Raw genomic sequence first — 23,357 nt, forward strand, 5'->3', positions numbered from 1 at the left:
GATTTTGCTGAAAAACTTGAAGGTCTGCCTGATAAAGCGAGATTGCTAGTTGGAGATATGCTTTCTTCTATAGCACAAGCAGGTGTAAAATTAACGAAAAGAGGTAATGGATTATATCTTTCTAATAAATAAATGAGCATTGATGAGTGGTTGAAAGAATTTGGAAAGAATACAACATCAAATTTACAACTTGTCAAATATTGTAAGAAATTAAAAATTCATAATGTGGTTATTTGTATGAGAGATGAATTAACAAATGTGCCGAAACATACAAAGAATATTATTATGAACTTAGAAGATAATAATGGGAACGGTTCTCATTGGGTTTGTATTTTTAATAGTCAAGACAAATATTATTTTGATAGTTTTGGTCTTCCACCACCTGTTGAAGTCATAAAATTCTTACAGAATGGTGTTTATCAAACATTTCAAGTCCAAGAATTAAATTCCAAGTGTTGTGGCCAATTATGCCTATATGTGTTATTTCAACTCAACAAAAATAAAAAATTTTATGATATTATTTTTAATCTAATATAAATGACTTATGTTGGTAAAGATGGTTCTATCTTTGGTGTATCTCAAGAACTGGATATTGATTTATCAAATTATTACACAAAGGCACAGGCTGAACGACATAAATATAATATAACCAAACATATTAACATGAAAAATGCTTATAAATTAAAAAATTATCCAAGCCCGACTGACGCGAATGACTTGGTGAGATTAAGCGATTTATCACAATATATATCCTTAAATAAAACAGCCGTGTATTCCAAAGATACAGAAGTGTTGATATTATCTCCAGGTCATACAGAATTCACAGTTCGAATTAAAATAAATTTTTATAAAGAAGGGCGTATCGTTTGTATGAGAATAGAACAATGGGGGTATGATATGAATGATTTAGGGTATAATTCGTCATTTAAAATTAACCTCGAAGACCTGGAACAATTAAATCAGTCTCGTAAGGAAGAATATTATCCACTTGGTATCGAGAATGAGTTTTGTGGGGCTACGATTAGTAAACAACAAATAAAAGAATTTAATAAGGGTAAATATAATAATGGTTTTGCCCTTGTTTATCTCATGAAAACAGAAAAAACAGGATTATATATAATAAGTAAGGAAATACAAAATGATTTAACTATGGGAAGATGGGGAGGTGTTTCGTGCCATAATATTGTTCTAACATATATTTCTAATACATAAATGACAGCAAGAAGGCTTCAAGAAAATTATCATTTCTGTGTCCAAGCATACCTTCAAGAAAAGGGTATTCGGTATTTTAATAAATATGTTCTACAACATAAGAATGAGGTATTTTCAATAAAAGATTGGCATTATGCTGATGTTGATAAACCGACAACTTTAGATTTAATTAGAATGTTAAATAATGAAAAAATTATAAAGTTAAGAAAAGGTAAGGCTCTTTTAGAAATTCAAAAGAAATTTTATTGGTTTCCTGTTGTAAAAAAATTATTTTGGATACAGGAATAACAAGAAATCCTGATGAATATATGTATAATATTCTATGGGGTGTAAGCGATTCAAGGATAGTAAGGGATGAGGAAGGAGTTGAAGAAGAGAGGGAAGAGGAGGAAAAGGAGAAGAGGGAGAAGAAAGAGAAGGAGGAAAAAGAGAAGAGAGAGAAGGAGCAGTGGGAGAAGAGAAAGAGGGAAGAAAGAGAAAAGAGAGAGAGGGAGGAGAGAGAGAAGAGAGAGAGGGAGGAGAGGGAGAAGAAAGAGAAGGAGAGGGAGGAGAGGGAGAAGAAAGAGAAGGAGGAAAAAGAGAAGAGAGAGAAGGAGGAGAGGGAGGAAAGAGCGAGACAAAATAAATATCAAAATATGGAAACCAGTGAGATTAAAAAAAGATTAAGGGTATTACAGAAAATAACTCAACCCACCGAGGAGGAAAAGAAAGAATTGACAAGTCTATTTGCAATACTTTCGACAAGACTATTAGCATCGACAAGATATGGATTTTAATTCAAGTTTTTCATTTTTTTTCTTAAATAAATGGAGGAGAGAGTGAAGGCATTTCTAAGGATTCTTTATGTTTTAAAAATTAAGATTCAAATGTGCATGTTGGAAACTAAAAAGGTTTTTGCACTCTGCAGGAATTTTTCTCATAAATAAATGAGTTATTGTCTCAAATGTAAAAAGAAAACTAATACTAAAAATATTTCATATATTAAAAGTAAAAATAACAGGGTTATACAAAAAGGTATATGTTCGGTGTGTGGTTCAAAAATATCAATTTATCTCCCAACACAAACTAGGAGGAGATATCCAAAAGTTTTTATCAGGAAGTAAATTTACAACTACTGGAATACCAGGGGAATTACATCTTCCAGGGTATTCTTTCTGTGGCCCAGGCACAAACTTGGATAAAAGATTAGATGAGGCAGACAATCCTAAATCCTGGAGTAAGCCTATCAATAGAGTTGATGAAGTGTGCATGAGACACGATATTGATTATGGGAATACCACAACGTTGCAAGAAAAGCATGAAGCCGATAGAGAAATGTTGTATAATTTGTCTCTGATACAAAATCCAACCTTGAGAGAAAAAGTTGATCGGTTCATTGTGAAGAAGATGATCAGTGCTAAATTGAAACTTGGACTTGGAAATTCAAAAAACTTATAGGCTCTAATGATGCCATTAAGACTGAAGAGCAATTAGCTGATGAATTACATAAACCAATATTCACAAAGTTTCAGAGAAGGAAAGTTTATTCCAAGGAAGTTGATTATATCTGGTCTGCTGATTTGATTGAACTCAATAATGATAAGGGGTACAAGTATGCTTTAACCGTTATTGATTTGAGGAGTAGATATGTGTGGGTTGTCCCTTTAAAAAACAAAACAGGTAATACTCTTATGTTAGCTTTTCAACAGATATTTAATAAAAGTAAGAGAAAACCTAAAAAATTGTGGACTGATGAGGGTAGAGAGTTTTATAACAAGACATTTATGAATTTTCTAAAAAATAACAGTATTACATTATACAGTACCTTTCATGAAGGGAAGGCAGTTGTTGTTGAACGTTTTAATCGTACCTTAAAAGAGAGACTATATAAAAAATTCACACAACTCGGTTCACAACAATGGTCATCTTTTATTCAGGATATTGTGGATAAGTATAATGACACGATTCACACGGCAACAAATATGAAACCATCAGAAACATTTACAAAATTAAAATATGAAAAAGAGATTAATGTCAGAAAACCTAAGTTCAAAGTTGGTGATATCGTAAGAATATATCGGTGGAAATCTCATTTTGAAAAAGGTTATACGAAAAGATGGACCAACGAGCTTTTTAAAATTGTTGATGTAATAGATACGGTTCCTTGGACTTATAAGATATATGATTTGGAAGGGGAAGAGATTTTAGGTTCATTTTATTCACAGGAATTACAAAATACAAAGATAAATTGAAATTTTTGACTCCGCCCCTTTTTGGCTCCACCCACACAAGCCCCCGCCCACACAAGCCCCGCCCACACAAACCCCACACAAACCCCACCACACACCCCCCCACAAGCTCCAATAAATTGAAATTTTTGACTCCGCCCCTTTTTGACTCCGCCCACACACGCCCCTCCCACCGAAGCCCTGCCCACACAAACCCCACACAAACCCCACACAAGCTCCACACAACCTCCACACAAAAACTCCACACAAGCTCCACACACACAAACCCCACACAAGCTCCACCCATATTCATCATATTCACATAATTAGTGATTAGTTAATTAGTTCCCCACACACACAACATGTTTATTTAATTAAAAAATTATCCACCCATCCACACAAGCTCCACTCATCCACCCATCACCCCATCTCTCCACCCATCCATTTATCCACATAAGCCTCATCCACATTCACCCCTCCCACACAAGCTCCACCCACATAAACCCCTGCCCATATAAACCCTGCCCACATAAACCCCTCCCACATAAGCCCTGCCTACACAAGCTCCACACAAAAACTCCACACACATAAACCCCTCCCACACAAGCTCCACCCACATAAACCCCCGCCCACACAAGCCCCACCCACACACACACACCCCGCCCACACAAGCCCCTCCCACACACACCCCACCCACACAAGCCCCCACCGGAGCCCCGCCCACACAAGCCCCGCCCACACAAGCCCCACCCCCTCATCCCCCCTGTGCGCCCCCACCTTTGACCCACCAACTCCCTCATCCCACCCCCACCCTTCCCCACACACACACATGGGGAGGGGAGGGATGGGATGAGGGGGTGATGAGTCATTGGGGGAGCGCACCTACCCCCCCCTCCCCCCCAACCCCCCCTCCCATTACATCTCTTTTATTCTTTTCTTGTAATTCAGAATCAAGTAATTGTAAACAAAACAAATATAATTTATTAATATTGAAAATATTAAATATTCATTTGCGAGAATGTACAATCTTTCCCAGCAATCTTCTTCAGATGCCTTGTGATTTCGAAACTCAGACACCATATTCTGTTTTGAAACAAAAAGTGGATAATAATTAGGTTCTATAAAGATAATTACATGGTAATATGAATAAGCCTCGTTGACCACTGAATTAACACACCAGGAGCCTGTCATCCTTTCAAGGTCAATAAAATGAATTCCAGTGTACTGACAAAACCACGTCCAAACTAATGATGCAACCAACATAAGGCGACATTCTAAAGAGAGAGTGATATTAATAATAATTCAGAAATATTTACCTCCAGAAAATCATGTGTTGTATGAGTGATATTAATAATAATTCAGAAATATTTACCTCCAGAAAATCATGTGTTGTACAAGATTGCTTCAACAGCTGATGTTGTGCGATAGTGCTGAAAAAAAAAAAAAATAATAAGTCAAGGGTATAGATGAAGAGACAGACAGGGAAAGCAACACACACACACACACGCACACACACACACACACACACACATACACACACACATAGACACACACACACACACGTGCCTCACCATTGGTTTAATTCATTTGAGATCAGAGACCAGTCATTATAAATCATTGGCCTCTTCAATAAGAGCAGAGAGAGGTAGGTAGAAAGACAGACAGAGAGAGAGGCACACACACGTGTCTCACCATTGGTTTAATTCCTTCGAGATGAGAGGACGTGATAAGACTTCATGCCACTCATTGTAAATGTCTTTCAATTATCTTCTAAAATCATTGATCTCTTCAATAAGAGTATTAATTTCATGAACCACGTCGTGATATGTAAACTCAATTTCTTCCAATGCCCTGTCAGGGAAAAAATATATATATATCAGAATTATCATGATTTAATTAACAATCATTTGCTTCATCGTTCAAAGAGAAAAGCATACACAAACTTACCAACTCTGTAGTGGGCTGTTGGCTTCATCGGAAGAAATATCGTCCATGCCTCAGTTGTAAAAATGAAAATCCCGTCTGGCAGAAACTTTGTCTGGCGAACCGCTTATAAAGCAACGATGAGGAGATTGCTTAATCATTGGGTGTGGGCACAGGAAATGACAAGCTTTTCTTAATGATCTCATCTGGCCACCGCCCGAGTTGCAAATCATTTTTGGACATAAACCACGCCATAAAAGTTTTGATTCAAATGTTTTCAGTTCGTGTTCTGAGATAAAATATAAACACGAGACCTTGTCTCACAGAATAGTTCCTATTTTTTCACAGCATGACAGTCCAAAACCACTTCCTCATTCACACAGCACGGCCGTGTCAAAACCACTTCCTCATTTTCACGGCATGAACTGAAAACATTTGAAACAAAACTTTTTTTCTGGCATGGTTTATGTACAAAAATGATTTGCAACTCGGGCGGTGGCCAGATGAGATCATTAAGAGAAGTTTATCATTTCGTAATGGCACAAAAGGGGTATCTTAAAAAATATAAAGATTCAAATGTTTTGTTTTTCAATATTTTAGATGGGGATTATTGTGCAAAGAAAATTAAACTATTGAAGGAATTTGAAAATGAACAAATGTTTATAGGTTCAATGAGTGAGCTAAACAATATGCATTGGTTATTTGATAAAGAGTGTCCCGGGGCTTAGGCGTTTCAGATATTTCTTTCGAATCACCTTTAACAAATCTTTATCTTGTTGTATGGGTTATTTGAATAGAGAGCCCCTAGGTTAAAAGGGGAAATAAAAAAATGACCGTTTTTACAGCCATTTTCCCTGCTGTGCAGGGGTTTGGCTTTTTCTTGAGGCAATGTTTTATGGCCAGATGCCCTTCCTGACACCAACCCTGGTCGCCTCTTACGACACACAGGGATATGGTACACCTATTCCAACCGGGGCATACACCGGGACCAGTACACTGGCACTCATTTCGCCGACCTCGGAAGGATGGCAGGCTGAGTCAACCCCCTGGTGTTAATTCAGCAGCCAATGGGGCTTGAACTCAGGACCCTGGGATCCCAAGCCGCCACCCTAACCACTAAGCCAACACCAGGCTCCAGGTTAAAAGGGGAGACAAATAAATATACCTTGGGCTAAAAAGGGGATTTATTTTTTCAGGGGAAAAAAAAGAAAAATTTCATGGCTGAAAATCCCCCATTCATTTACATGGGGAAAAGTGAGCCAGAACCAGTATTCTTACCCTACTCACCTACATGACACAATACCTACTAACCGCAAGACTGTTTTCGTGAAGCATGCTTCTACACCGTCCACAGCGAAGAAATCGATGGCAAAAAAGATGTTGCAGAAACGATTAGGTACATTGATTATGCCAGAGAAAGAGGGTACAGCATGCTTGAGCTCCTGAAGTATGAATTGACCAGCACATCCCAGTTCCTCACCACTGAATGTAAAGATGGCATCGGATTGAAGAAGCCTGATAAAGCCTCCTTATCGAGAGAACTAGTCAATCAACTTCCAGAGGAGAAAAGGAATGTCAAATGTGATGCTCAGATGACAATAGTGGACTTCTTGGCACTTGTGCGAAAACTACCAATGAAAAGATGGGCCTTGACACATTTGGGCAATTGGCTGAGAGTCTTTCCAACAGCATTCTTGCTGAAGGTTCTGAGTCCACAAGAATATACATTATTTTTGATGTTTATCAAAAATCATCAATCAAGCAAATGGAACGTGCACAGAGAAGTTCTTCTGAAGAAATCACTATCACCATTAGGTCTGACAATCAGAAACTCCCTGTCGATCTTGATATGTTCTGGAGCTCAATGTTGAACAAAGTAAGGTTGCAGGAGTATGTCTTCAAGTGGATGCTGCAGAATGTTGTGTCAGAAAAGGAAATTATCTTTGGAGGAGTATATGGGGATGAATGTAGGAAACTGTTAGCTGGCACTGAAACACAGATCGTAGAGCTCTCAAGCAACCAAGAAGAAGCCGATGACAGAATCATGTTCCATATTAATGATGGGGTTGTGAAACACGGGATTCAATCAGTCTTGGTTGACTCACCTGACACAGATGTCTTTGTCAACCTCATTTTCCACTTCAAGAAAACCTGGCAACTACAAAAGCTGTTTGTAAAGCTTGGTAACCGGAAAAACAAGAAAACTGTACCAGTCCACCTGTTAGTTGATCAACTGGACAACAATTTGGTGTCGTGTCTCCCAGCCATTCATACACTTTGCGGGTGTGACAGTACCAGCAAGGTGGGTCCAAAACAGTCTGGCATGAAAGCATCCATGGATCTCTCCCTACTGGAAGGGTTTGGTGTAGAGGAACTGTCACCACAGATGATAAGTAATGCTGAAAAATTCCTTGTCTGGATTAAAGAAGACCGAGTGTTCCACATTCGATGAGTATCATTGGGAGCAGTACCACAACTCCAAGAAAGAGCTCGACTTCAACCAGCTTGTGTGCTGTTCTTCAACACTACGAGAACACATAAAGCGAGCGTATCTGCAGTGTAAGATGTGGTTACAAGCTCCAAATCCTGCAGTCACAAATCCAGATCCATGCCAGTATGGTTATAAAGCAACAGATGTTGGAATTACACCTGTGATACTGCCAGTACCGTGCAGGCCCGATGACCTGCCCCCTCCATGCAAATGTCCAACATCATGTATGAGTACCAAGACGTGCACTTGCAGAGGAATGAACAAAAAATGTGTGGTGTTTTGTGACTGTAGTAAAGGCAAAAAGTGTAGAAATCCACATAATTAAACTCTAAAATATGGACAATGTGCAAAATTACAACAGGTAATATAATAAAGGGTCAGAACTGCAGTGCGTACCATGCTGAAATCAGTTTTTGGCAAAAATCTTAAAAACCATTGACTTTTGGACATGGAAATGTATTACTGACCCCCCCCCCCCGATAATGTGGCCATTCCGAATATTTTGAGTGGTCACACAACCTTATAGGTCCAACGGTTCTGGAGATACAGTAACGGCGGGTGGGAGTACTTCGCTTAAAAAGGGGCGTGGCCATTTCACCTATTTCACCGACAGTGGCAAATGTGTTACTAACCAAAAATTGTTCAATGACCTTCAATTAGATGATTTTTGAAGAGTTTAGCTCTGGACATACAAGTGCATACAAAACCACCATGAGCTACTCTAGTAGTAGAAAAAAAAAGAAGTATTGAATTGGAGGATTACCGCCATCGATGTAGCGGGTTTTACACCACTTTATTGAACACGTTAAATTAGTTATTCGTGCCTGTTCTTTGTGTCCTTTACGAAGTCCTGAAAAACAGTAAGTTTCCTGTTTTGAATAATTTTCAATTTTGAAGGACTGCCAGACAGGCAGACAGAGTAAAAAACATGACTCCTTTGTGTGTATCCGTGATTGGGACGAGACTCCGTACAAGTTGCCAAATTCAGAGGCAAAGTGGTGCGAAACTGCAGGTACGTGTTCACATTCATGTTATGATTCATGTTCTACAATGTTCAAAATATAACATATTCAATTGCAATGAGTAGTTCCTCGATCACAGATTGACGTTCGTCAACAAATAGACAAAAGTGAATCGATTGCTTCACCGCACTTTTCGCCTCGTGCGCATGGGGTAATAACTGCAATCGTTCTAATTCCAATATAACTGTAACTGAATGAGTCAAACATTCAGCAACAAGGTAACTGAATATGTAAAAACACAGACTGCAAAAAAGTAAACGAAAAGCATAGAGCAACAAATTAAATGAACAAATGAAGTACACAGCTGCAACATGAAAGAAATACATTGTAACTGAACAACAATTTGTTACCTTTTTCATCAAGTTTGGTGGATCATCCTGTAAAAATTAAACATCACGAAAACTAAGTGTTTACACAAATTTCAAATGAAAAACAATCTATTCACCCCCAGATAATTATTTCTGCTGTCTTTTAAAAACGATGAAGTTGAAAAGTACCGCTATGCGATATCATGTGCGCGCATCATTTGTATTTTCTCGATATATATTCAGAATTGTTTGTTGGAGGAATGGGAAGACGAAGAAAAAAAAAAAAACACCAAAACAAAAGAGGAGAAATAATCTGACAGGGAAATCTTGAGCCACTTGTATATTTTGCAATAAACCAATACAGGACTATATTTGGGTAACGTCTTAAAACTGGTTGATTTTTATGACCTTGGAATTAGTTAAGAAAAAATGAATTCTTTGACCCCAAAAACCTATAATTACTTGTATCACACATATTGCTTTAATAAAATTTAATGTATATTGAAATTTATTGTTGATTAAATATTCAAAATGGCAGCTCTGATGCCTATTAATCATGCACTAAAAAAATCGGGTGGCAGACACCCATATTCTGAAGAGGTGCACTCTATTGTACTCGGATGAGGTGTCATTGAGCATCTGCTCTGAGTCTGGGAGTTCGGCGGTTCGAATCCTGGTCAAGTTAGACAAGACTTCAAAAATGGTAAGGGCTCCTTCCTCGCTGTTTTCTGACCTTCATGTTTACCCTAACCCTAACCCTAACAGCTCACGAATCTTTCAACGAGTTCAATGAGGAGGTTCAATGAGTAGCTGAGAGAATCAATGTAGGAGGTATAGGTGGGCTTTTGGAGGAGTTCCAGGGAGGAATGGAGGAAGTAAAGAAACAGCGAGGAAAGCAAAGAGAAAACAAAGCTCCAGGGCCGGATAATATGCATCTGTGAGTATTAAAGGAGGTGGCATCAGAGCCGATAAGTATGATGAGAGCCGATATCTTTAACAGCTCATTGGAGTCAGCACAGGAATGAGACGATTACCATTATTTAAGGATTGAAGTATCTCCAGAGGAATTGGAGAACTGTAGGCCAGTTGGTTTAACTTCAGTTGTGGGGAAGATGTTTGAGATGTTAATTTTTGGATCAGAAGGGGAAGCATTTCGTTAAATTTAAACGAATTAAAGGCAGTCGGTGGGATTTACTAAAGGGAAGTGATGTTTAACAAATTTTTTGAAGTTTTATACTAAGCAATTTCTGATTGGGTGGATGAGGGGAGTGCAGTGGATGTAGTATATCTATACTTTCAGAAGGCATTTGATAAGGTACCGACCACACAGAAGGTAGTTAGCTAAGGTTAGTGAAAGAAGGTAGTCTGGCCTATATATCCCAAAAAGGCTGGCAGAGTGCCTGGTAGTGCAGCAGCTGATTGGATCAAAAAGTTGCTTATATTTTAAATAGGAAACAAAGAGTGGATGTGAATGCAAGGATGTTGGCTGGAAGGTTGTAACGATAAGTAGTAGAGTTCCCTCAACCATTTACAGTGTGTTTTATTGTTTCGTTTTTATTCCTGTTTTGCTGTTCGTGTTTTTTTGTCCCAAACTGTATCCTGCTGTGTTCAATCTCTTAATTTGTTTCCTGAGTTAAGTCAGACCTACCTGTGATAGTTGGGTGTGCTTACCCTTCGGTTTTTTTTCCTCGTTTTCTCTCCTTTGATTCCAGTTATTGTTACTCCTGATCCCTCAGCTAAATCCATTTCCCATCCTACCAAAAAAAATTAAAAAAAAATCTCTCCTTTCACTCTGACTGTCAACTCTGACTCTGCAACTGTACCGGACGGCATCAGCTCACGTATCTGAAAAACCTGCTCTGCTGCTCTTGCATATCCTCTCTCTGCCCTTTCACCCTGTTGTTTACCATAGATCATCTTCCATATGCCTGTGAATAGGGTCATTCCGTGCCAACTCACCTAAGTTTCAAAAACCTCCCCAGGTCATCTCCTCAGATTTTGCTGGAAAAATTCTTAAATTTAAATCTATATGGCTCTACCCACCATGCAAAAGATTAGCTTTCAATTCCTCATAGTTTAAAAAATATATATCTTTTAGAGACCTTTGAAATTTGGCCCTAAAAATACCAAATGTGAAAAACGCTTTTTTTTTCAACTTCAGGGGCTTATAATTTTATAATGGACTCCTCTAGAAAGTTAATATTGCAAATATTTACTAATTGCTATCCACATTTTTCAATTATGCCATCAGAGAGCCTCTGGGATGCATATTTCTCACTCTATAGGAAGCTAAAAATGGCTTTTGGGCCAAAACGAGCTAAAATAAGGTGAAACTATAGGAGCCCTCCTGAAAATATGGAACAACTTAGAATTTTTTCCTCATAACACAGTGATTATAGGGTCATTATCTATCCATAGATACATTTTTGCTGGGATAATACAGTTAGGTGATGAATTATAAAAGTTTTACCATAAGCCCTTGCCTCCGAGGGCTCTAAAATGGACCAAATTTGTCCCCTGGTTTGACCATGTGGCTAGGGGTTTAGGATCTTCATTTTTTTTCTAAAGATTGCCTCATATCAGATGTGTCTACTGACCGAATAATTTTATTTAATGCCCATGGCTTCATATTAAAATACATTTTTATTTACATGCACGTTTTTTATAATTATTCACTTTTTCATATTCATGAGCTTATAAATCTGAAATTGAACACTAGCAAAGTGATACTGCAGATATTTATAAACTGGCATATGAAATTTAAGGATCTGTTATCAGAATGCCTGATAAATGCATATGTTCCTATCTGTAGGAAGTTGAAAATGCCACTTTGACCAAAAATGGTGAATATGCAGGGGGGATTAACTGAGGTTATGTAACAACTTAGATTATTCTTCTCATAAATTAATAATTATAAGTACATTTTTTATTCAAAAATAAATTCTTGTAATGATAATCCAAACATATGCTTGGGTTTTAATTTAAAAAAAAACATGTCCTACAGTTCTCTATTTGAAGTCATTAGTTATGACATACATCACATTAGTTATGTCTCTGAGTGCTAGATAATAATGATAATGAATGTCATAAAAGATGAAAGGTCATTAAAGAGTTTTCTAAGATATAAAAATTACTAATATTCATTGTCTCTGTATATCTGTAAATAAACAAGGACAAATGTGTCGAAGAGCCGTGTCATAAAGGTTTTGTTTTCACCAGAAGGAGAACAATGCGGAGCTCTCTTAGAGCCAGCGTTCACAACGCGACGCCACTAATAAAAAAAAAAATTATATATATATATATATATATATATATAAATAACAATAACTTCCGATATTTCGTCACGTGCCTTGATGAAGCCAATAGCGAGACCCGTCATGGAGGCTCCTGTTCATGACGAGAAAATCATGTATTTACGAAATTACAACACATTAAATGGAATAATCTTTAAATAGTAACGTGAACTTTTCGAAACTTTAAAGCAAATGTCCGAATATATTTAAAAGTTGATGATAGACGTTCTCAAAAGGCACCCTCAATGTCAGGATGTGTACAGGTGTTTAGTATTTAAGGAGATCCGGATCCTGTATATAAAAGAGCCGAGTCCTACAGGTTTTGTCTTCACCAGAAGAAGAATAACAAGAAGAAGAAGAAGAAGAAGAAGAAGAAGAAGAAGAAGAAGAAGAAGAACAAGAACAAGAAGAAGAAGAAGAAGAACAAGAACAATGCGGAGCTCTCTTAGAGCCACGTTCGCTATGCGAGACGCAGCTAAAAAGCTGCTACTCAACCAATCAAATTTGTTCTAATTTATAATTTGCAATCACTTATGAAAGTAATCATTAGCATGTATTTATGAATAAATAACATCCTTGTCACTAATGTCTAATAAGAAGCATAATTTAGCCTCATGCGCACCCCTGCAAGTTCACCTTGTTTTGTACCAAGTGGGCCAAATTGCCATATTTGGCTTCCTAAAACTAGGAGCATGTGCTTTCTAGAGACATTCTGATGCCACAATCTGAAATTTTTATACCAGTTTATAAAATTCTGCAGTAACTCTTTCCTGGATAGTTCGATTTAAGATTTATAAATTTCTGAATATGAAAAAAGTGAATAATTATTATAAAAAAACGTGCATGTAAATAAAAATTAATTTTACTATGAAGCCATGGGCGTTAGATAAAATTATTCAGTCAGTAGACATCTTATATGAGGCAATCTTTAGAAAAAAAAAATGAAGATCCTAAACCCCAAGCCACATGGTCAAACCAGGGATCAAAATTGGTCCATTTCAGAGCCCTCGGAAGCAAGGGCTTATGTTAAAACTTTTATAATTCATCACCTAACTGTATTATCCCAGCAAAAATGTATCTATGGATAGATAATGACCCTATAATCACTGTGTTATGAGGAAAAAATTCTAAGTTGTTCCATATTTTCAGGAGGGCTCCTATAGTTTCACCTTATTTAAGCTCGTTTTGGTCAAAAAGCCATTTTTAGATTCCTATAGAGTGAGAAATATGCATCCCAGAAGCTCTCTGATGCCATACTTGAAAAATTTGGATACCGATTAGTAAATATTTGCAATATTAGCTTTCTAGAGGAGTCCATTATAAAATTATAAGCCACTGAAGTTGGAAAAAAATGCGTTTTTCACATTTGGCATTTTTAGGGCCAAATTTCAAAGGTCTCTAGAGATAGATATTTTTTAAACTATGAGGAATTGAAAGCTCATCTTTTGCATGGTGGGTAGAGCCATTTTGATCTACATTTAAGAATTTTTCCAGCAAAATCTGAGGAGGTGACCTGGGGACCCTTAGGTGAGTTGGCACGGAATGACCCAATAGCCAACATCACAGCATTACTTTAAAAAGGTGAAAAAGCGGATCCCATTAACTACAGCCCAATTAGCTTACTTCCATTCATCAGCAAGGTCATAGAATCCATCATCACAGTTGACATCAAATAATTCCTTTTCTACAACAGCCTCATCTCAGATCATCAATTCAGATTCAGACCTGGTCACTCTACCTTGGACATGCTACTTCTACTCTCCCAACAATGGTTGAGGCCCTCAATATCAGACATGAGATTAGGACATGTCTCGAGTTTTGAAACACTCTGGCATCCCGCCTTGCTTTCCAAACTGTCTGCTTATGGAATCCAGGGCCAACTCCACTCTTGGATTCCTGACTTCCTCTACTCTTGTAGCCAACAGGTGGCTCTCAACGGAACCATTTATTCTCCTCTCCCTGCCAAGGCTAGAGTGCCCCATGGCAGTGTTCTGCACCCAGTCCTATTCCTCATATTCAAATGATCTCACTGACTCTCTGGAAAATCCTCTTTATCTCTTTTCTGATGACCCCACTCTCTGCTGTGACATTTCTCATCTTGCTGACAGACAGGCAGCAACCTCTTCCTTCTCATCAGACTTTGACAAAATCACAAACTAGTCAAACACTTGGGATTTGCCTTTCCATCCTGAGAAACCCGTGTGTCTCTCTCTCTCTCTGTCTCTGTCTCTGTCTCTGTCTCTCTGTGTCTCTGTCTCTGTCACTCTCTCTCTCTCTGTGTCTCTGTCACTCTCTCTCTCTGTGTCTCTGTCTCTGTCTCTCTATCTCTCTCTCTCTCTCTCTCTCTCTCTCTCTCTCTCTCTCTCTCTCTCTCTCTCTCTCTCTCTCTCTCTCTCTCTCTCTCTCTCTCTCTCTCTCTCTCTCTCCGAAAGGACTGTACTGCAAACCCTCCCATCGACTTTCTCACCAATCTTCTCGGAGAGGTTCAATCACTCAAACTCTTGGGTCTCACTTTCAGCCATGATCTCTCTTGGGAAAGCCACATTTCAAAGTTGGCCTCCAAACCCAGATGCTGACTTTGCATCCTCCATCATGCAAAGTCTTTCCGTGGCACTCTTGAGCTCTTATCCACTAGCAAGGCCTTCATTTGCAACTTGATGGAGTACTGCTCTACCCTCTGGGTTGGCTCCCATGCCTCACATCTTGCTCAGCTTGACGCTGAGAAAACCGAGGTCTTCAAGATCATTGGAATCTCCTTTCATGTCATCATTGACAGATCAGTAGTCTCTGTCTTCTTCCACCTCATTTCTGGTCTTGTACCCACTGCCCTCCCTGTGCTTTGTTCCCCCCGGGCATCTGCAGGATGCACACATTCCACCAGCAACCCTCTACTTGTGAAACTGCCTAAATCCAGAACCAAAGCTCACCTCCACTCATTCGTTCCTTTTTTTTTATTTTTATTTTTTTTTGAACACCCTATTTTTGAAGGACTACCATTTGAAGAATAATCGGTTTGCTGGTTTGTGTTGTGGAGCTTCGTGTTGCAGACACACACACACACACACACACACACACACACACACACACACACACACACACACACACACACACACACACACACACAAACAAACAAATACACAAACAGAGGACGGAAGTCATCAATATACTTACGAAATCTTTAGATTTCATGAGTAACAAACAAGAACGACGTCATGCAGAGCATGATACTTGCAAAGTCCCTAAAACAAATTTGACCTTAAAAATTATTGCCTGTTTGTATTCAGTGACCTGATATGAGAATCCTCTTCAAATTTCAGTCAATCGGATGAAAATTGATGATTTTGTAAATTTGATAAAAGTTGTTAACCTTTGGCCTATGTTAATCTTTTGACCTCAAAATCAAGAGGCTTTTTGCTTAATAACCAACTCTACCATTTGGTGAAGCTTCGTGAAGATCGGTTAAAAATTGTGACCTGAAGGTGATTGACAAACAGACAGAACAAGAGCAAGAATTGCTTTGTAATACATGTCCCCTACTGACTGATGTGATGTTTTCTAAGTCCATAAATGACAAAAGTCTGTGAAAAATTGACGAAATGCCCTAAAACTCGAACTTCTTCTGCAACTTATCATAATAAAGACGTGTAACCAAGTTTCAGTTGTTAGGGTTTGAGGGTAAAGGGGAAAAAAGTGTGAAAATTCACAGGTGGTGCTGACGGACGGACGGACAGACGGACAGACAGAGAGCAAATCTATAGTTCCCTCTGGTGAAACTGGGAGGGGACGAATAACAGACAAGACCAAGCAATACACCAGCGATTCTTCGATTTCACAACAAACAAACAGACAGACAGGAATGAAAACATAACCTCCGGTCGACCTTCGGTAGTGGAGGTGACAATTAATCCACCTGAAATTTTGCACCAATCGATATGTGTTTTTTTCTTCTGAACTATGGAGCACAGAAGTTCTCTATTTTCTGGTAGTGGAGAGAAACCCGTCATCATGTAAGCTTCCATACATGCTCTATAGTCCATACAGAGCGGCGGTGCTGCAGAAGCAGTGTCTTGGCTCAGGTTACAATCTTGGACGGGTCACCACTCCGACACAGGAAGGAATTTGGGATTTGTTCAGTGTACCGGCGATAGCTCACCTACTCTTCGCGAAGGACACCGTGGGATGGTTAACGTTCACCAACTAATACCGGCAGACGGGATGCCAAGTTTAACGTCCATCCGAGGGACGGCACATGCATTGTTGAATCTAGGAGAGAAAGGAGTACATAATAATGTGTGGTGTAAGTTTCTCATAATGCAGAAATCAAGCGGTTTGTGAATGTGGTTAAGCAATTGGTTTACTTTTGTTTTTTTTTCTGCAAATATTTCAATACACATGCAATAAAGTAGGTGCATTGAAAGATTAATACAATGGAATTGATCTTATTGTTAAACTTCGATGATTGATTAGTTGGGAAAAATTTAATCTAAATGTTGTGCTCTCTTTTGGACTTGTTGTTTGAGTTGTTTTTTGTTTTCACAGCATGATACCTCAAATGGTCTAACATGGGACAGCAGATTTGAAGGGCACACATTTGGCTCTCCACATGTTCACCAACCATCGTTTCATAACCTTTGGATGAACTCTTGGAAATCTGAAATAGAAAATGCAATCATATGGTGATGTGTTCCCCCAGAATAAAGGGAACAAACACACAATGTAGGGTAAAACAAGGACACAGTTATACACTACAGCCCAGCAATGATACAGCTGAAGTGCGTTTTAGCAAGAATCAACAAACCGAACGTTAATGAAAATTAACCAGTAACTGTCATTTTTACAAATGTTTCCAGAACAAACTAGAAGGGCAATCTATAACATATCAGGCCCAATTATTTTTTGAAACGTCATGCCATGTATCGTTTTTGACCCGATCTCTCAACAGTGAAAATAATTTAAAAATTAAATAACTCTAGTATCCAGATCCCGATTCGGATCTTCACCAAAATCGAATCAATTCGTCCTTGTGACACACCAAACCTGTCCACCAGGTTTCGTCCGAATCCGTCCACAATTTTTGAGATATCCTGCACACAAACAAACAAACAAATCAGCCAAACAGACAAACAGGGGTGAAAACATAACCTCCTTCCATCTTCGGTGGTGGAGGTAATGAAATGAAGCCCAAATCCCCTTGTTGTAATGGGGCCATCAGAGTTATGGGGGATTTTGACCTTGCAAAGCATCGGTCCTACCCTTTAGGCAGGTAGGATAGCATAGAGGTACTCACACTCACCTTTGTGTTGTCTTGCCTGGGTTCGAATCCCGACCCAGCTATAAACTGCCATCTGGGTATCTAGCAGGCAGGGTGAGGCATCAATGTGTGTGCTGTCCCTTGGATGGATGTTAGACTGGGAGTTCTGTCTGCTAGCATCAGTTGGTGGACCTTAAATATCCCACTGTCTTTCATGAAGAGTAGGCGAGCTATCCTCTGCCTCTTGAACAAATTCAAAATTTATACTGTGATGACCACTGGGATTGCAACGGCAAACCACACCAGTGCAATCCTTACCTGCAGGGGGTGTTGTGGGCATTACTTCAGTGGCACAGGTGTGTCCTCCTTCAGCCAATGATGCAACTTGCAGCCCTTTGTTGCATACAAAAGAAGACGAAGAATAATAATAATAATAAGCTTCCCTCATCCATCCCAGTGTATTGAACTCTGTCTCGACCCACCCAAATTGTCATGTATAGAATTGTTATGTATAGAATCTCCTATCATTGCACATTGATAGAAAAGGTCAGTAGGTCACTTACATATTAGGTGCTGAAAAATGGCAAATATTTTGATGTTCACCTCCTTCCCATCACCTCCACCCCCACCCTTTTGTCCCACTTTACACTGTGACTCCTCTACTCTCCCTCCTCCTAACTCTCTTTCCCTTTCCAATCTCGATTTTACCACTATATTTATTACCAGCAAATCCCACCAGTCGCTTCACTGACGGGAATACAAAAGGGGAGGGGGGAAGAGGAAGAGAGGGGTGGGGGACAGAGAGGGGGGAAGAGGGAGGGGGGGGGGGGGGGTAGAGGGGGGGAGAGTGAGGAGGAGTGGGAGAAGGGAAGACAGTGAGAGGTGAAAGGAAGGGAAGGCAGACGTGTGGTGGAGCATCAATTACGATTCATACTGTTTCATCAAAATCATTCTGCATGGAATACAAGTGAAGATGAAAACAAAATAATGTCTGAAATACATTTTTTACCTGTCATACTATAAATATCGTCTAGTGTACTGGGCCGGTGTATATCCCGGTTAAAATAGGTGTACCATATCCCTGTGTCGTAAGAGCTGACCAGGGTTGCGTCAGGAAGGGCATCCGGCGTAAAACATGTGCCAAATCACTATGCGGATCATACGGATGATTCGCTGTGGCGACCCCGAACGGGAGGAGGAGGAAGAAGAAGAAGAAGAAGAAGAAGAAGAAGAAGAAGAAGAAGAAGAAGAAGAAGAAGAAGAAGAAGAAGAAGAAGAAGAAGAAGAAGAAGAAGAAGAAGAAGAAGAAGAAGAAGAAGAAGAAGAAGAAGAAGAAGAAGAAGAAGAAGAAGAAGAAGAAGAAGAAGAAGAAGAAGAAGAAGAAGAAGAAGAAGAAGAAGAAGAAGAAGAAGAAGAAGAAGAAGAAGAAGAAGAAGAAACTATAAATATCGTCCGAGACAAACATTGCCTGGACACGTCCGGAGACAAACACCGTCCAGACAAAACTACCGTCCAGATACAGAGAGAGGAAGAGAGAGATAGAGATAGAGATAGAGATAGAGATAGAGATAGAGATAGAGATAGAGATAGATGGGGTTAGGGGTATAAGCAGAAAGAATATGTTATGCTTTATGATCAACACACACACACACACACACACACACACACACACACACACACACACACACACACACACACACACACACACACACACACACACACACACACACACACACACACACACACACACACACACACACACACACACACACACACACGTGCTTGGCTGATATCGGCAATTTTTCAGGAATCAGCAGGTTGGAATCAGTGTGATTACCGACAACAGTATGTACTGTATGCAACCCAGAAACCTTGAGTAGCTTTCACGTAAAAAAACAGTCACATTTATATAGACGTTTCAGGGAGACGTTCACAAACATTATTCTTTATAAGCAGCTGCGTGTGACGGGTGAAAAAAAAAATTGCTCGGTAATTAAAAAACACGTTAATGCGGCAGACGGCTCAGAAATTGGGTGTTATTTCACAACAACTCGATCAGAATGACGGAGCACGAACCACTCACTCAGGATGATGTGGCGCAGCAAAAGCATCTGCAGTTAGTGAACTGGTCACTCAGAATGACATAGTGCGGTAACGCTATCGATGATAAGGCGCTCGGCAAGTGGCTTAAGCACTCAAGCAAACACTCCAATAAATGGTTGATAAGGAACGGCTGGCCAGGCTGTGGCTGCATACCACATGGGATCCCTTTAGCTTTAAAGCCGGTCTTCACTGCACACACAGCAGTTAAGGAAATAATATGAATTTGTTCAAATAATGACTTCATCCACAAAAGAGTTGCTGTTTAATGTAAAACAACCCTGGAGACATTGCAAAGATCAATCACCCATGAAATAAACATTGCAGATAACCCTCCATGTTGCCTGCTTGTCTTTGTACGCGTCATGTGGTACATCGTTCGCGGTTTGCGCAAACGTCATAACTTTTTTTCAAACGTCCGTTTTTCACCATATTTGCTTTGATTTGCTGTCCTCCAAAGCAAGCCGCTGACTGGGCATCCTCAATCGTACAAAGTCCTTCTTTGGCACACCTAACCTCCTATCCACCTACAAGGCCTTCATCCACAGGTTGATGGAGTACTGCTCTCCCCTTTCGCCTATGGGCTGGCTCCCATGCCTCACATCTTGCTCAGCTTGACACCATGGAAACCAAGGCTTTTAAGATTATTGGAATCTCCCTCAATGAAGCTGAGTCTTTGGATCTTTAACTATGCCATTGCAGACAGGTCGGTGGTCTCTTTGTACCCAGGTTCCTGCATGGCACACACAGTCCACCATCAACCCCCTTCTGGTTGAACTTCCTAAATCCCCAATCACTGCTCACCTCCACTCATTCGTTGCTCTTGTCTCCCACCTGTGGAACAAACTTCCACATTCTCTTCAATCTCATTCTTCCTTCCAGGTCTTCAGGACAGGTCTTCCAGGTCTTCCCCAATCCAAAACCATAATCTTTTCTACCCTCCTTAACCCACCCCAACCCCTCCACCTTCCAAATTTCCAGTTTCCCTCATAAGAGTTTCCTTCTTTATCCATCTGGTCCACCATAAACATTCTATCCTGCCCCTCATTCCTCCCCACACGCATTGTTTGTCCAAGTCTCCCTCCATATTGGCATTCAACTCTGCTGTTGGTGTTTCCCCCCTCTCTCAACTGTTCCTTTTGTTCTGTTGTGTCCTGATCCATTCAGTGTACAAATTCTAGCTCTTCCATGAGCCTCGACTTTCTTGAAAAAAAAACGACCCTTAAGTCCCCCTAACACCCTTAGGACCCCCCCCCCCACAAGACCCTTAAGACACCAAGACCCCCGAGACACTTAAAACCCTGAAGACCTTGAAGACCCTTCAGACCCCTAAGACTTGCAAGAACCTTAAAACCTCCAAGACCCTTAATAACCCCAAGATCCCAAGACCCTTAAGATCCCCAAGGCCCTTCAAGACCCCTAAAACCTTTAATATCCATAAATACTCGCTAAAACTCCAAAGATCCTTAAGACCCCTTAAAACCTTCAAGACCCTTTAAGACCCTTAAGAGCCCTTAAGACCCCCCTACCATTAAGACTCTTTCAACACTTTAGATCCGTTCACCCTTTCGACCTTTTATTCCCTTTAGACCCCCAGAACCTTAAGACCCCACCGACCCTTTAGATCTTTCTACGCCCCCCCCCCCTTACACCTTTCAGACATGTTAGACAGCTTGGACCCTTGACCATTTTGAGCTTTAGACCACTTAGATTTTTTTTTAGACCCTTTTTACATGATTGGGATATTAGACCCTTTCAACCCCTAAGACCCTATAACTACTATAGGAACGTATCCTTTAGTTAAACAAGCCTTTACATTTTAGACACACACCACGCAAACATCTCTCCAGTGGTCTTCTTGCAAAACACAGACGATACTTTTTTCAGCAAGCAATGTGCAAGCTCTACCCACCCGGAGGGATAGGTACTCCGCCAGTACAGTACATTCAAGAGAGCCATGCTTTCCGGACCATCATTGTTTGCAGCCCTCCTGGAAGCATGAAGACCACACGCTGGGAAGTTGAGAGTACAGGGGGGCCACGATGTCTTGTCGCCCCGTTGTAAAAACTGTCACATTGTTTTTGTGTGCAGAGTGTTCGTTCGTTTGCTTGTTCTCTTGTTATCAGATTGAGTGAACGTAACCATGGTGATACAAGCACTTACACCATTCAACGACAGATTGTTGCCAGTTTCTGGGTTCACTTCAAAATGATTCTCTGTCGTCACAATGATGAAGCACAAACAGATCCACCGGACACTTGAGGCTTGTATCATACGATGAAAACTATGTAATAAAGTAAGAGTACTGTAACTGTTTGTGGTATCACTTCTAGAACCTTCGGCGGTGTCAGCGAACTTGATAAAAGGCAATGTCACTATTTTATGAACGGTGACAAGACATTGTGGCCACCCTGTGCAGTTTTATTAACAGTGAAACGTCAAGATCAACGGATGTATGTAATAAACGTCGTCGTCGTCCCTGTCGTCGTCGTCGTCCCTGTCGTCGTCGTCGTCCCTGTCGTCGTCGTCGTCCCTGTCGTCGTCGTCGTCCCTGTCGTCGTCGTCGTCCCTGTCCAACGGTTTACCGGGTTCGAGAGCATTGTGGATTTGCCAGAATTATTGTGTACTTATCAATTTTTCCAATTAACGATCGTACCACGTTTCTTGTCGAGCGCTCGCCAAGTGGCTTAAGCACTAAAGGAAGCACAACCTCCGAAAGGGTTGATAAGGAACGGCTGGCTTGGCAAGCCCGAGCTTGGTAACTGAAGGATGACTCAAGGCTGACGTCATGCGCTCGTTGAGGGCGCCTCAAGTTTTCGTCCAATCAAACGCCGCCTTCCTGTCTCGAGGGACACGTGACCAGGAAGTGGCTGTGAACAGTGAATCCCGGGGGTAAATGGCAAGGCGGTTCGTCAGTCAGGTGAGTTGGTCCACACGACGCACTCGACACCATTCTCTCACGACTGAACTTTATGGACAACGGGATCAAACCATTGTAATCGGAACGAGCGTGTTATTTGTAACATTGACGGGTTACTCCGTGTTATGGTACAACAGGTGATTTGACACCTTCACCACCATCACATTCCTCTTCTCCCCATTCCTTCCTCTTCTCCCCATTCCTTCCTCTTCTCCCCATTCCTTCCTCTTCTCCCCAGTCATTCCTCTTCTCCCCATTCCTTCCTCTTCTCCCCAGTCATTCCTCTTCTCCCCAGTCATTCCTCTTCTCCCCATTCCATCCTCTTCTCCCCATTCATTCCTCTTCTCCCCATTCCATCCTCTTCTCCCCATTCATTCCTCTTCTCCCCATTCCATTCCTCTTCTCCCCATTCATTCCTCTTCTCCCCATTCCATCCTCTTCTCCCCATTCATTCCTCTTCTCCCCATTCCTTCCTCTTCTCCCCAGTCATTCCTCTTCTCCCCATTCATTCCTCTTCTCCCCATTCATTCCTCTTCTCCCCATTCATTCCTCTTCTCCCCATTCATTCCTCTTCTCCCCATTCCATCCTCTTCTCCCCATTCCATCCTCTTCTCCCCATTCCATCCTCTT

At 40.4% G+C, this 23,357-nt stretch overlaps 1 protein-coding gene and 1 long non-coding RNA gene across 8 annotated transcripts in view; one reads left to right on the forward strand and one right to left on the reverse strand.

Annotated features, from left to right (window-relative positions):
• Positions 1-4,344: 4,344 nt before the first annotated feature.
• LOC147012172 (uncharacterized) lies at positions 4,345-22,594 on the reverse strand. Of its 7 annotated transcripts, none has more exons than XR_015051495.1 (9): positions 22,464-22,594; positions 19,791-19,999; positions 18,026-18,100; positions 17,750-17,809; positions 17,457-17,540; positions 17,004-17,107; positions 5,112-16,719; positions 4,792-4,849; positions 4,345-4,502 (listed from the first exon to the last, which is right to left on the reverse strand). It is a non-coding gene; the product is annotated as an uncharacterized LOC147012172 (long non-coding RNA). The 7 variants fall into 7 exon arrangements; XR_015051492.1 differs by lacking the exon at positions 19,791-19,999 and having other exon boundaries at positions 5,112-9,232; positions 16,610-16,719; positions 22,464-22,592; XR_015051497.1 differs by lacking the exon at positions 17,750-17,809.
• The window catches only part of GNPNAT1 (glucosamine-phosphate N-acetyltransferase 1), a 33,222-nt gene continuing 32,459 nt past the window's right edge, over positions 22,595-23,357 (forward strand). The window contains exon 1 of the mRNA XM_085855948.1: positions 22,595-22,727. The gene's annotated coding sequence lies outside the window, so the exon portion shown is untranslated. The remainder of the gene's footprint in view (positions 22,728-23,357) is intronic.

The sequence above is a fragment of the Eptatretus burgeri genome, chromosome 15, assembly GCF_056783735.1.
Source record: "Eptatretus burgeri isolate ZD-2024b chromosome 15, Ebu_testis_v1, whole genome shotgun sequence".
NCBI classification, from domain to species: Eukaryota; Metazoa; Chordata; class Myxini; order Myxiniformes; family Myxinidae; genus Eptatretus; species Eptatretus burgeri.